Here is a 14,470-nt window from a genome sequence, read left to right as displayed (position 1 = left end):
TATATCTTATAATTATGTTTACTTTGTTATATCTTATGTTTATTTTGTTGTATTTATATACTAAGATTATATTAGCTACATTTTATTGACTTTCTACCTTTTTCAGGAACCCCAATCATAGTAACAGAATTCCTTCTCTCCTGTCTTCCATTTCTACTGCTTGCTCTTAGGTCCCTTTAACATTTCTTTTTCTTTTTCTTAATCATCCTTTTCAATTATTTTTATTTCTGGATTGTTTTCCTGCCATTTTTAAATGTTTAATTACATTCTATTTTGTTTTGTTTTTGAAATCTTTTTTTTTTTTTTTTCAGAGTCTCACTGTATCACCCAGATGGAGTGCAGTGGTGCAATCACAGCTCACTGCAGCCTCGACCTCCTGGGCTCAAGAGATTGTCCTAACTCAGCCTCCCAAGTAGCTGGGACCACAGGCATGCACCACCACACCTGGCTAATTTTAAAATACTTCTGTAGAGTTAGGGTCTTGCTATGTTGCTCAGGCTGGTCTTGAACTCCTGGGCTCAAGCGATCCTCCCACCTCAGGCTCCCAAAGTGTTGGGATTACAGGTGTGAGCCACAATGCGTAGCCTTGAAATTTATTTTTAATTTATGACCTTTTTTCCTGGTTCTGCTATTTCTTACCAGAGTTCAATCCATTCTCTTTATCACTTCTGCCTCTTTTTATACATATTTCTATTTTTAAAGTTTGTGAGTCAAAAGAGGTTTTCACATACCCTAAATGCTTATTGGAATATATATAATTATATTTGGAATGTTGATGCATACACTTCTGTTTTTTTGTTTTTTTTTTTTAGAGGAAAAGATGTATTTTCCTCCATTGATATGTGTGTATTTTTTTTCAAAAGCTTAATAAGTATTTTATTTTGTTTCTGTTCATTTTTATGGCATTAGGACAATTTAATAATATGCCCAGTGTAAGAAAAATCTCTTCTTTCAGTATAGCAAAATCCAAATAATTGAAAAGATTTTATTTGTTTTCATGTGGAGGAAGAGGTGAGTCCTCCGATTTTATGAATCTCTTTAGTGTAGTAGGACATTAAATTTGCTCCCCTTTTCTACTTTTTGCCATCACTAACCAATTGCCAAATGACACTTCTTCCTGTTTTGTTTCCCCAGAAGCTATCTGCATTTTTAAGAGCATCTGTATTTCTATCTAGCCCTTCACCCAAGACCCTTTACTTTCTATTTAAAAGTTATTTCTTGCAGTATGTGCTCTGAACTGTTCAAATACTTTTCTAATATTTTCAGATTTAGTGTAGTTGTTCAAATCCTACTTAGAGTCCTTTTTCAGACATTGTTATCTATCTTTCCTGCATTTTTTTTTTCAGTCTGCCTTTGGTCATTACAGTGCACTGAGGCTGGCTAAGTGTGAGGCAGGCATATAAGAGACATATAAGAGATTGGAATTTAGTAACTTTATTATTTTTACTCACACTTACTTTGCGGTTTTGACATTCTCTGTCTTCAAACGTGAAAAGGGCATAATTTTTTACAGAATTTGAGTCTCCCTTTTTATTTCTTTTTTATGGATTGGGAGAATATTCTTGAGCTACTTGGCTTGTTGCTGCCATTGTTCTCAGCTACCCAGAAGTCTGGCCTCATGCATTGATTTCTGATTATTTGTCTTAATATCTCAAATGACTTTTCCTTTTTCTTATTATTAGAAGAAACTTTTGCTTTTTCTACTGTACCCATAATGTTTTTCAGCTAATTTCTCAATACATTTATTGCTATTATTTTATTATTTTTTGAATTTTTCAAGTTGTAGTTCTAATTTTTAAAGATTGTTTCATATTTAAATCTTAAATTTCTCATACAGTTTTGTTGTTGCTGCTGTTATTTACTTTTTGAGGAATTTGCAATTGTCACTTCTATTTTATTTGCTAAAAAGTGATTTCCCTTTTCCTTTTGTCCTATAACCAATGGTATCCATTAGAGTAATCTGATCTATAGCTGTCCTCTCAACTACTTCTCCAGAGAGGAGGAGTGTCATATCTAGTAAGCAAACTTTGGAGACGAAACTGAAGATATGGGGGATCCATTCTTTTTCTCCCTTTTTCTTAGATCTGATGTATTACAAAGATAAAGCACCAAACTAAAACTTTTTAAAAAGGATATTAGAAAAGGGAGCAATGTTTAAGTTCTTACCAGATCAGAAAGTGATTGAAGCCCAATGACATCTGACAGAAGAAAGCAAATTTAAGATAGCAGATTTGAATGACTCCACCAGAGGAAGCCAGAACCTGGCTTACGTTTAGAAGAAGACTTTCAAAGCTTCTGATGTAGAATTCCCTGGAATTTTCCAATAGCAACACAGGAAACATCTTTTGAGTGTCTAAACAGATCAAAGTGGGGAGGTACAGGGAAGGTCAGCATGAAACAGTCAAGACATATTTGGTGACTTTTCAGTGTTTTATGTTTATTGTACACAGCATGCCTGCTATGGTCTGAATGATCATGTCCCTCTAAATTCAGATGTTAAAATCCTAAACCCAAAGGTGAAGATACTAGGAGGTGGGCCCTTTGGAAGGTGATTAAGTAGTGATGTCAGAGCCCCCATAAGTGAGATGAATGCTCTTCTAAATGACCACAGACTGTTAACTAGCTCCTTCCACCATGTGGAACACAGCTAGAAGGCATCATCTATGAACCAGAAATCTGCTGGCTCCTTGATCTTGGACTTCTCCGACTCTAAAATTGTGAGAAACAAATTCTTGCTGTTTATAAGCCCTCTAGTTTATGGTTTTTTTTTTTTTTTTTTTTTGAGACGGAGTCTCGCTCTGTCACCCAGGCTGGAGTGCAATGGCGTGATCTCGGCTCACCGCAAGCTCCGCCTCCCGGGTTCACGCCATTCTCCTGCCTCAGCCTCTCCGAGTAGCTGGGACTACAGGCACCCGCCACCACGCCCGGCTAATTTTTTGTATTTTTAGTAGAGACGGGGTTTCACCGTGGTCTCGATCTCCTGACCTCGTGATCCGCCCGCCTCGGCCTCCCAAAGTGCTGGGATTACAAGCGTGAGCCACCGTGCCCAGCCTAGTTTATGGTATTTTGTTATCACAGCCAAAACGGACTAAGACAATGCCTATGAAAATTTACATTAAAAAAGAAAATATTTAAGGCCTTACAAGGATGCTAAGTAGAACTATAATAAAATACCTCCAGGATCAGATCAAATGTTTGTCAGCAGAAAAAATGATTTCCCAGTGGGTTTCTCAAATTCAGGGAGGGCATGGCAACGTAGGGACAGTTCTTTTCTGACTAGTAGGAACACATACCTGAGAAAAATTAACAGTAACTGTAGTTCAAAATTTACTGAGGGTTATTCTATAATTGAAGTAAATATGGGTAATGGATAGGAAAGAAAGACATTTTAAATATTTGAATGTTGGGCAAAAGGCAGCCATGTCTCACATATGCCACTCGGAGAGGAAAGAGCATGTTTTTACAATACACCTTTCGATGGGGGTGGTATTTTTTTTTTTTTTTTTTTTTGAGACGGAGTCTCGCTCTGTCGCCCAGGCTGGAGTGCAGTGGCGCAATCTCGGCTCGCTGCAAGCTCCGCCTCCCGGGTTCACGCCATTCTCCTGCCTCAGCCTCTCCGAGTAGCTGGGACTACAGGCGCCCGCCACCATGCCCGGCTAATTTTTTGTATTTCTAGTAGAGAAGGGGTTTCACCGTGGTCTTGATCTCCTGACCTCGTGATCCGCCCGCCTCGGCCTCCCAAAGTGCTGGGATTACAAGCGTGAGCCACCGCGCCCGGCCAAGGGAGGGGGGGGGTGGTATTTTTAACAAGTATGTTTAGATATACATATGATAGTTTCTGAAACCTTGACATGGATTAACCTCATCATTAAACCTGATGAGGATAACACCTGGAAGGGCTGTTTTTTTTGTTTTTTTTTTTTAACAAAACTTATTTTTTCACTCTGCTATTCTATTATGATTTTTAGTAACTAAGTTCTACATTATATAACCAGAATTTTGCTTGTGCCAAAATTTCTAGGGATAATGGATGGGCTTGTGAAACTTTTTGGTTGTGGGCTACTGCTGTGATGATACTATGCATCCTTTTTATTTTCAATGTAAAACTCTGGATTAGCAACATCAGAGAGCTTAGCTAAGCAGCTTCAGCAGTACTAAAGGAATATATACAAGATAGCCTAGCTTGGCTCTGCTCAAGTTCCTATATGAAAATCCTAGGACTGAAATTTTGGATTTTTTTTTTTTTTTTTTGGAATTTAGATTTCCCTTTCTTGGACTTTTAACTTACAAGGTCAAGACAATTGAGAGTTGTATTTTAATTTTTAGCTCTTTTGAATTCACAAAGTTTGAGTTTACATTTTTGGAATATTAATTTATCTCTGGGCGTTTGATAGTAAGATGAGGATTATATAATAAGTTGGAGTCATCTCTGTTTTTCATTATTTTGTTATTGTAAATGTAGTCAGTTGATGTCATTGTGAAACCTTTAATGAGTTATATGGGACAATGGGACTGGACATAATTTGAGTTGGAAAATAGAACAGAAAGTGGGATTGCAGCCTTAGATACAGAGTGGCCTTTGATTAAAATTTCTTTGATTTATGTATTGCTTTAGTCCATTTCAGATCTTTCTGGAAGTTACATTTCAAATTCTCTCCAGTGGGAATTTACATAATGGTTGGTACTGAAGTTGTAGACTCAGGAATGTAGGAAAACTGCTCTGAGACTGCTGATCTCCTTGCCTGAGAAGCCAGACATACTTTTAACGTATCAGAAGCTTCACGGTTAGATAGAATGGTTTAACGATTTTGAGAAATTTTGAAATATGAGATTAAGAAGCCTTCTTTTCCTTGGTTTCTCAAATTTTAGACACAGGATAAAGAAGTTTTACCCATATTTCTGCAATTTGCAGTGAAACGTATGTTATATTGGTGATATTATCCTGACTCCTGGTGGGACACAACTTATTTATAAGCAACCAACACAATAGTACTAAGGCATAGAGATTGGATACCTGCCGAGATGCTTCACATAATTAATAAAGAGTCTGGCTTGTGAGAAGAAAATTGAGAGCTTGGAGCCAGGCTACACAGGATAGGGTGGACTACCTTGTATACACTGCTAGTGTACTATCATGTAGGCATTTAGATTATTAATTTTTCTTTCTTTCTTTTTTTTTTTTTTTTGAGACAGTGTTTCACTCTTGTTGCTCAGTCTGGAGTGCAATGGCATGATCTTGGCTCTCCACAGCCTCCGCCTCATGGGTTCAAGCGATTCTCCTGCCTCAGCCTCCCGAGGAGCTGGGATTACAGGCATGTGCCACCACGCCTGGCTAATTTTGTATTTTTTGTAGAGATGGGGTTTCTCCATGTTGGTCAGGCTCGTCTCGAACTCCCGACCTCAGGTGATCCGCCCACCTCGGCCTCCCAAAGTGCTGGGATTACAGGCGTGAGCCATAGCACCTGGCACATTTAGATTTTATATGATGAAAATTTGGGATGCCCAAGACAGGTTTTTATCAGAGGAGTGACAAAGTTTGATTCACACAATAAAATATTTCTGTTTGGAGAATGAACAGCAGAGAGGCAAGAATGGAGAAAGAGAGATTATATTTTCCCTCCCTCAGCTGCCTCTAATCAGCAGCTTGTACACAGTACTATCTTTGGCTCTTTCAGCAAGACCTGCATATTCTCTTAGATGTTTTGAGCTCAGAGGCATCTAATTTTAGCAGAATCCACAAAATATGAACATTTCCATATTTAATGGCACACAGCAGGAAAGCCCCGTGAGCAAGAAAGTCTTGGAGTTTCGCCAGGCTTACAGCAGGAGGGCTCACTGAAAAATCACCGAGGCTGGATTCGTATCCAAAAAAGAACAGGGCACGGGACAGTAATAAGGGCATCTCAGGTCTAAAGTACAAATCTAAGAATCCTGTTGGAGTAAAAACTTCGCCAAATTTACTACAGTAAAGAAATCAACTGTTAGAATAAACATGCATTATTTCCTGTAGATAGCTTTCTTTTACAGTGCATATGAATTAATCCACATGGTGTCAGTACACAGAGATATTTGTCTGCAACTTCATATGGAAATGCTTAAGTTCAGCTACTTTTCTTTGCAAGGAAAGCATGGAAAGTTATACACATCCTCATTCCTTTTAAGATGATTTAATAAATCTTAGTCCATGTGACAAACACTGTGCTTACAATTTCTAAATTGTAAAAACCTTTCATCTAAGTTTAGCAATTGGCACCAGGCAAAGGGCTAGTTGTTCTCTCAAGTATTCTATGTGAATCCGAAACCTAAGGTTTTAGAATCAGAAGATAATTCGAATATAGACAGAAAACATTAAGATTTCAATAAGGTCAAGTTCAAACACATACAGTGGACACTGGTTAAAGGAATTTTGGAAAATGTGTTTTAGGAACCTTTATCAGTAGAAAAAAAAAATTGGAGCTTAGTACAGAACTGTAATTGAAGCTTCCAGAAGAATATGTGGGCCACAGTCATAACACTAGTTTTGGTTATATTAATACTATTGTGCTGTTGTGCAAGTTTAAGAGAAGTTTTCTCCAACTTTCTGGGCCTCAGTTTTTCTCTCCACTGACATCGTACCTATTCTTTACCCAAGATAATTTCTGACAGAAAGAAATAATTTAAAAGAAAATATGACCCAGAGTGCTGTGCTATTGCTAGTAATTATTGGTATATTTTGATGTTTTTATTATTGCTTGCTTTTTTTTTAGATTTTAACTTATTTTTAATTTGTATTGAGGAATACTATATAAGTATTCAGCCTGACAAAATTTCACAAATGAAATACACTTCTGTAACCAGCTACTAACTCAAGAAAGGGAATATTACCAGCATCTCAGAACTTCCATTTGTACTCTTTAGTCACTATCCTATTAAGAAAAAGCTGATTGGAACCTGATTCTGCCCATGGATCTTGTCAACTGTTAACTTCACTGTAGGAAAACCTCCAAAAGACTTTCTTTTTGGATAGGTCAGATTCCTTAGAAAAAGATCCTCCAGTCTCTGTGTGGAGGGTAATCTCTTGGCTCTCCGCATGCTGGAATCCCAGCAAGTTTATCTAATCCCTTTAAATCTACCCACTTTTGAATGGGGCCAATAGCCATAAATCCCTACTTACTTTACCATCTCCAAAGAACAAACTTATTCTTTTTTGGTGTTGTAATGAGACAATCCCACAAATCTGCAAAAGGGCAAAGGATCTTAGATTCTTATTGCTTCCTAATCGATCTTTCAAACAATTCTAATTTTCATATTTCTTTTTATCCTACATTCAAAACTACTCGTTTTTTTTCCCGAATCTAGAGCCCTTGGGAAATTCTGCAGTGTGAGTCTCAGATTTTGCCTTCTAGAGTAGGACTCAGTTTTCTTAGATTTAATATGCTATTTATTACCTCACCATTGTTTTCCCTATTCTAACTTTTGTATTGTCTATATATAGACTTACTGACTTAGAGTGGGCTATAGAAAGGAAGCAAAAATAGACGTGTGTGTTCAATATTCAATAGTCCCTCTTTGCCCAGTAATATATTACTCATTTTATTAAATTTCTATGTACCTATTGCTGTTTTCAAGAGCTAAGGAATAATTTTTCAACAAGTATTAGGTAATTCCTCAATATCATGAAGAATTTTATTAAATTTACTTTAATAAATTAGAACTTCAATTAAGTTTTCACCTAAAGAACCTTCTCTTCTCGTTCTCCATTTTTTCACAGACTTTGTAGGCTATTTCATATCTGTTTCCTGGGACTTCATAGGTATTTTTCTATTTATTTCTCTGTTTTCTCCATCCAGTAATTTCAGTGAATTGCTGTTTTGGTTTTTTGTCTCCCTTAAGGTAAGAATATCCTAAATCAGTTTCCCCAGAAAGATATCATGAGAAATTAAGACTTTGAACTTAATCATATCTGCAAATACATTTATTCTGCAATGTTATTGCTCATCTGGTTGCGTTGAGAAATCTGGGTCAAAAATCTCATTCCTTCAGATTTTGATGAAATCACCTCACTATTTTCATAGCAAACGTTTTTATTTCCTTGCCTTGTGTGTGACTTCTTTTTCTGTGTACATATTTGAGTTGTTTTCTATATATATATTTGGGATGTGTGTGTGTGTGTGTCTGTGTGTGTGTTCATTTTCAATGTATTATGCTAGACCATTAATACTGTTTGTAGTTTTAAAACTGTTATACTTAGCTCTGAGAAATATTTTTGTATTATTTATTTGATAATATATGCACTCAAATAACCCTTGCTTTTCTTTCTATACTTACTATTAAGAGGGGGTTGACCTTCTTAGAATGACCTTAATGTTCATGTTTTTCCCATTATAGTTTCTACTTCTTTGTGTTTATGCTCTACCATTTAGGAGATTTCCTACCTTGATAAACTTTATATTGAATTGTTATTTTGTTAATAAAAATTTTGATTTTCAAGAGCTCCTTTATATTTTTGAAATGTTTCTATTTCATGCCCTCCTTTTCTTGCTTTATATGCAATATATTTTCTCTCATCTTTGTGATATATTAAAGGTATGGTTATTGGCTTCTCTTCCTGGCCTGGTATCTTTCTTGTGAGTTTCCTTTGAGAAGAGATTATTCCTATTAATTTTTTTTCTTACCAAAGGCTTTCTGAAAAAGTGTCGAGTTGTACTTGACTCTTTATTCATGTTTCAGACAAAAAAAAAAAAAAAACCACTGAAAGGCTGACTGATTGCTCTGTGAGTATGGATATGAGGCTTATTGACTTGTGAGTTTCACTGTGGAATGAGCAGTTGAATCGACTTTTTAAAAAAAATTATTTTGCTCTCTAAAATGTCTGTATACGAAGTCTTTTCTCTGGGACTATATAGGTATTCTAGAGAAAAATCTTTGAATCTTCTACCTGAGAGGAGAAGTAACGCTTTCGAATACTCTGAAATCACAGAAGGGAAGTGGTTTCACATCTCATAGTTCAGCAGGTAGATTTCACTTCCATTTTATTTATTTTTTTAACCCGGTCCTCAACCTTGCCCTCTACTTTGCATAGGATATCAGTTGTATGACTTGGGGGCAGGACCTTGGTGTGGTCCATTTCTTCTCTTTACAAACTCCTAACATATTCCCTGCTGTTAGTGGGAACTTCACCCTCACCTTCCCTATGACCTGTACTTTCAAACCTTGAGGCTCGCAGAATTTCACAAGGGTAAATTGCCATACTTTTCCTGGTCATCTCCTCCCTTAGGCATTTATGTTGTAACTTTCTGTACTCTGCAGTATTATCACTTCCGCATTTGCCTTATCTCTTCCAAAAGTGTTGGCATCATTCCTTTATTTTTGCCTTTTCCTCTTTTCTCTCTGTCTTTATGTACTCAACTACAATTTTGGTGGAGTTGCGTGTTTTATAAATAGTAAACACTTTTAGGGCATGCATCATGTTTTGCTTAGTTTTCTTCACCAGTATCTAGGACAGTGTGTGGCACAAAGTAAGAGTTTAAAAAATTGGTTAGTTTTTAAGAATTGATATTGATGTAAGTATTTATTAAACTACAACAGATTTTGAATATTAGAGCATCTTTCAGGATTGATATAATTAATTTTTTTAAATGGCCATTTTGTCCAAGTGGAGTGAATTTTTCTAATCTTATCTGTCTGCAGACTTCTTATTTATCCTTCAAAATGTTGGCTTGGTCACCATCAAGTCATCACTCCTAATATAACTTGTCTCGGAATTATTCTCTATTTGATACTGTGTTTTTATATTGCATATATACTTATGATTGAATACATCAATATGTAAGTATTTGTTTTTATGTCACTGAAAGCAAAAACTTAATCTTCTCTGGATTTTCAGCTCTAAAAAAAATATATCTGATGCAGAATCAGAACTCCACAAATATTTACTAAACTGTAATGAAATGAGTTTTTCTTCCAGGTATTATAGGAATGAACAGAAAACCAGATATTGGTATTGCTGCCAGTTGATTTTAGCCATTTCAACATAGCCACAAAGCCGAGGGAATTTGGTTTTGGTTTCCCAAAAGGCTTTCATTGTTGGTTTTATTGCCAGAAGAAAAAGTATATTTTCCTACAAAGGAAATGAGGACAAATAGAAAACAAATTGTCCTCTTACAAAGTTTTAAAACATATACCCAAATCAGAATTAGTCCCTTGATTGGATTTACTCTATTAATTTTAAATCATCCAATAGACCACTTGGCTGATTCACCATGTGGAATGTCAGAGTAGATTATCTGGTCAACCTTTTAATGTCTATATATTTCATTAGATACTTCAGCAATTGAGATTCAACAATTTTTCCTAGTGCATTTCTATCCTGAATGTGTGTGTGTCATGGGGGTGTGTGTGTTTACACACACATCAGTATGTGATACAGGGTCAAATGCTTCACTGTATTTTAAACAAGGGAGAATTTATCATTTCATACAGGCCAGAAAGAATTTTTCCCTCTATGGTTAGATGATGTTTAGGTTTTCACACTTGCAGTGAAAACTTAATTTTTATAGAAAAAGCAACACCTATCCATTATAGAAAATGTCTTATGGCTTGGGGATGGGGAAAAAAATGAGGTGGTGAATGAAAAATGATTTGCTCTTCTGTCAACCTTCAAAGAGGTGGTTTTTCTCTAGTCTGGTTGGCAAAGAGATTTACTTTGATTCAACTCTATCAGCAGCAGGCCAAAGAGCATTGTTTCTTTTCTTTCTCTTCTATGTTTTGTTTTTCTTTAATTTGAAATTAATCAAATCAAACATTGCTATCCTGTACCATGTAGGCGATAGGAAATAAGAAAGCCAACTTACAGTTGTGGCCTGGATTACTATGCTTCACTATTATTGACTGGGGCAGTTACAGTATTGCTGGTTGAATTTTAAATGAGGCCTGGTGCACCCAAGCATGTGTGATAATCAAAATACAACTTCAGACATTTTAGCAATTAGAGAAAAAAAAGCAATTGGTCTGAAGCTAGTTGGAAATACAAATTGCATGTCAAACGAATAGACTATGTTCTCTTTGCTGGAAAAAATATGATGGAGAAAGTTTAGGGAGATAGAATGAAGATTCAGTAGTTAACAGTGCTGTAAGATAATTAGCTTTTCTGCATTATAAAGCCTAACCTTTGTTCAATGATTATTGAAATAATATAGAATTATTTAAATTGTAACAGTTCAGTTTGAAAATGGTTGACTTCTATAGAAATGCATGTTAGCCAAAGTGCTATGATTGAGGAATGTGTATCTGCATCTATGCGTTTCACATATGTCTACATTTCCTAGAATAAAATTATTTTTCAACATAATTAAGAATGTATCTATTGTATTCTCTCTATAAAGATTTCTTTCACCCCACTGATTGAGTAGAAAATAGACTCTGTTTTAAACATGCCCTATTTTACCTAAGCTGAAACAGCAGGAGTGTCTTGTCACTAGAGGGCAGCCATAATCTGCTACAGTCCAAAAGATCTTCCTGGATATCCACGTCCAATTGCGAATGTGAAAGGCATGCTTTGGAATCAGTGAACTATTTTTCAACTGTACTTATTTTAGAAAGGGAACATGACTGGCCATGTTCAGACAACCAACCAGAAATGATCTGATTAAAAGTCAAAGCAAACAGACAATTGCAATACTGGTTGCTTAAATTATGGTAAATATATACTTCAGCTATCACAGAAAAAAACCTGATTGTAATGTTTTAAAAGAAAAAAACGTGAGTTTTTATGGGCACAGATTGGCCTTGTCCCCATTTCTATTGGTTTGTTGTTGTCACCAGGGAACCAAAGTTCCAGGCAAAGAAAAAAAGATCACTAAACAAATAACTGTGAAATGCCTATGAGGCTGCTCATTTCTTCAAAATTTAGTTAGTTCAAATGCATGTAGATCTACTACAAGGACTGGGAAATCAGAAACAAATGAACACTTCATATCAACAGATGTTACTAGGATTTTGTAACTGGGGTAAATGTATTCCGTGCCAACCTAAAAATGATCCCTGCCAAGTAAACCTTACACATGGTAGAGTTTAAATCTCTTGCCTTTAAAGGGATTTCCATGTCCAGCCAATCTGAATTAAAGATGAGTACCCATTAGTATTATGCAGACGGTTCAGCTTCTGTCCTTTCCCTTAGAACTGTATACCTGCTTATTTAAAAATGATTTTCAGGATCTTTTGATCCCAGTAGAGGTCAGTAGTGAGCAGACCTTGTAGTCCATGGTATTCACTGTCTCTCACTGGTAAGGATACTTGATATAGGTGATTTTCAGCACCTTCTGTGAAATATACAAGAAAAGTGATGTTATCCTGCTAAACAAGTATGTTTTCCATCTTTGCTTTGTTCCACAGAAAATTCCACAGCCACTCTATTCCACTAGTCATAAGGCAGTCCAGTTGAAAAAATAATGGAGAGAGAAATGAAACTATATGTATGGTAGAAAAATAATTTTAAACACATATTTTAAATAAAAACAACTTTAAACACATGCGTTATTAATACTTTGTCTTGTAACTACAGTGAGATCAGTTTTCCCTGTAGGAATGAATCAATGATGAATGAATAAATGAATGAATGGGGTCAATATCACCTTCAAGTAAAGCCTGCATTTTTGAAGGACTATGTATATGGCAGAGTAAACACACATACTACCTTTTTTTCAGATGTCCATAGATTCTTCTGTGCTTTATAATTTAAAAGTATTCCAGAATTCATAGTTGCATTTTGTTATTTTATATGTATTCCAATCAACATTCACTGAGTGTAAAACTACATTCATGTGAAGGTCCACAAAGATTTAAAGAAATTGGCAATCTTTCTTTCAAGAATCCAAGTTAAATTTCAGGCAGCTATGAAGAACAAAAGTAGTGCTCTTGGTATGACCTATCTATGGGGGTTTGCTGCTTTTCTCCACTAACAATTTTGAATTTCACAACCACTTTGTAACATGCATCAAACATAAGAATAATGGGGTTTGAAAATTGTAAAATTATGTTTACTTTGCTAAGCCAAAGTTTTAATTCATCCCACATATTTTACAGTGTCTAGAATGAGTTTTGGTATACATTATTTTTGTACTCTTGCCTTAAAGTAAAACATGGCAAAGCCTAACAAAAACTAAAGTTATTTAATTTCCTCAAAAATGGTAATGTAGTTTAAATTGAAAGAAACTCTGATTTGATGTTAAAAGACTTGACTTTCCATACTGGTAGTGTGACCTTAAACTAAAAACTTTTACTCTTGGCCTCATTTCCTTGTCTGTAAAACGAGGTAGGTTAGACAGGCTGATTTTATAGGTTCGATCCTACTCTCATAACGTACTTCTCTTTGGCACCTACTAGATTATGCCTTGTGCATTGTCATTTGTGTACTTGTTTTCTCTCTTCATAGAATACAAGCTCCATCCTTGAAAGCAAAGAATGCTTCAGTCATCACACAGTAGCTAGCAAAGGAACTGGCACATAACTGATGGGAGAGCAGTAAATATATGTGGAAATGAAAGCAGGATATAGGAGTATTATCTTATTCTAGAGGTGGAGTACATTTCTCTGTGTTTTCTACAATTACCCATTAGTACAGCATTGAAACTAATACACTGTGATAACTACCATTTCTATACTTCTATTTCATCGATGTTAAAATGAAAGATAGCCAGTAGAAAAATGTGCAATTACTAAGATATCAGAGCTTTTAAAATGTATATGTGGAAGTTGATTGAAAAGTTCCGCATTCTATTTTGGAATGCTTTAAAGTTATCAAAGATTCAAAGATCTTTTTGTTCCCCCAAGAATTAAATTCTATTGCAACCCAGAAGAGCTGAACTCTATTCTGTAACTTTCCGTTTTGCAAACTTCCCACTTCTATCTGATGTTTTCTGGACATTTTAATCTTTGTAAATAGATGTATTTCTGCTCCATAATGTCAGCATATGTGAGTCAATGATTTAATCATTGAGTTTATGAGAAGTGATAGTACCTAGGATATCTCATACATTACCTCTTTGTAGAAGAGGAGGATGTATAAAATAGATACATCCATCCTACATGGATACTTGATATAGATAACCTATATAAGATATAGATATAAGATATAGGTTATCTATATCAAGTATCCTTACCAGTGAGAGAGTGTAAATATCATGGACTATGTCTTTTCATTACTGATTTCTACTGGGCTCATATAAATATATGTGATATATTTATATAATAATGTATATTAAAATATTATATATATTTATATATAAGTATATATTTATAGGTATATATTTATATATAAATATATATGTGTGTGTGTGTATATGAGGAAAACAAACATATCCATATATCCAAGTGCTTCCTAACATTTCTCACGAAAGCATAATTTAGAAAAATCCTTTTAGATGGAAAGAAAGGAATGGCACATATCTTGTTAGGCTGCATCTTTGCAGGTTCACTTTAAATTAATTCATAG

This window comes from Nomascus leucogenys, chromosome 12 (genome assembly GCF_006542625.1).
Source record: "Nomascus leucogenys isolate Asia chromosome 12, Asia_NLE_v1, whole genome shotgun sequence".
NCBI lineage: Eukaryota > Metazoa > Chordata > Mammalia > Primates > Hylobatidae > Nomascus > Nomascus leucogenys.
This window is presented reverse-complemented; position numbering follows the sequence as displayed.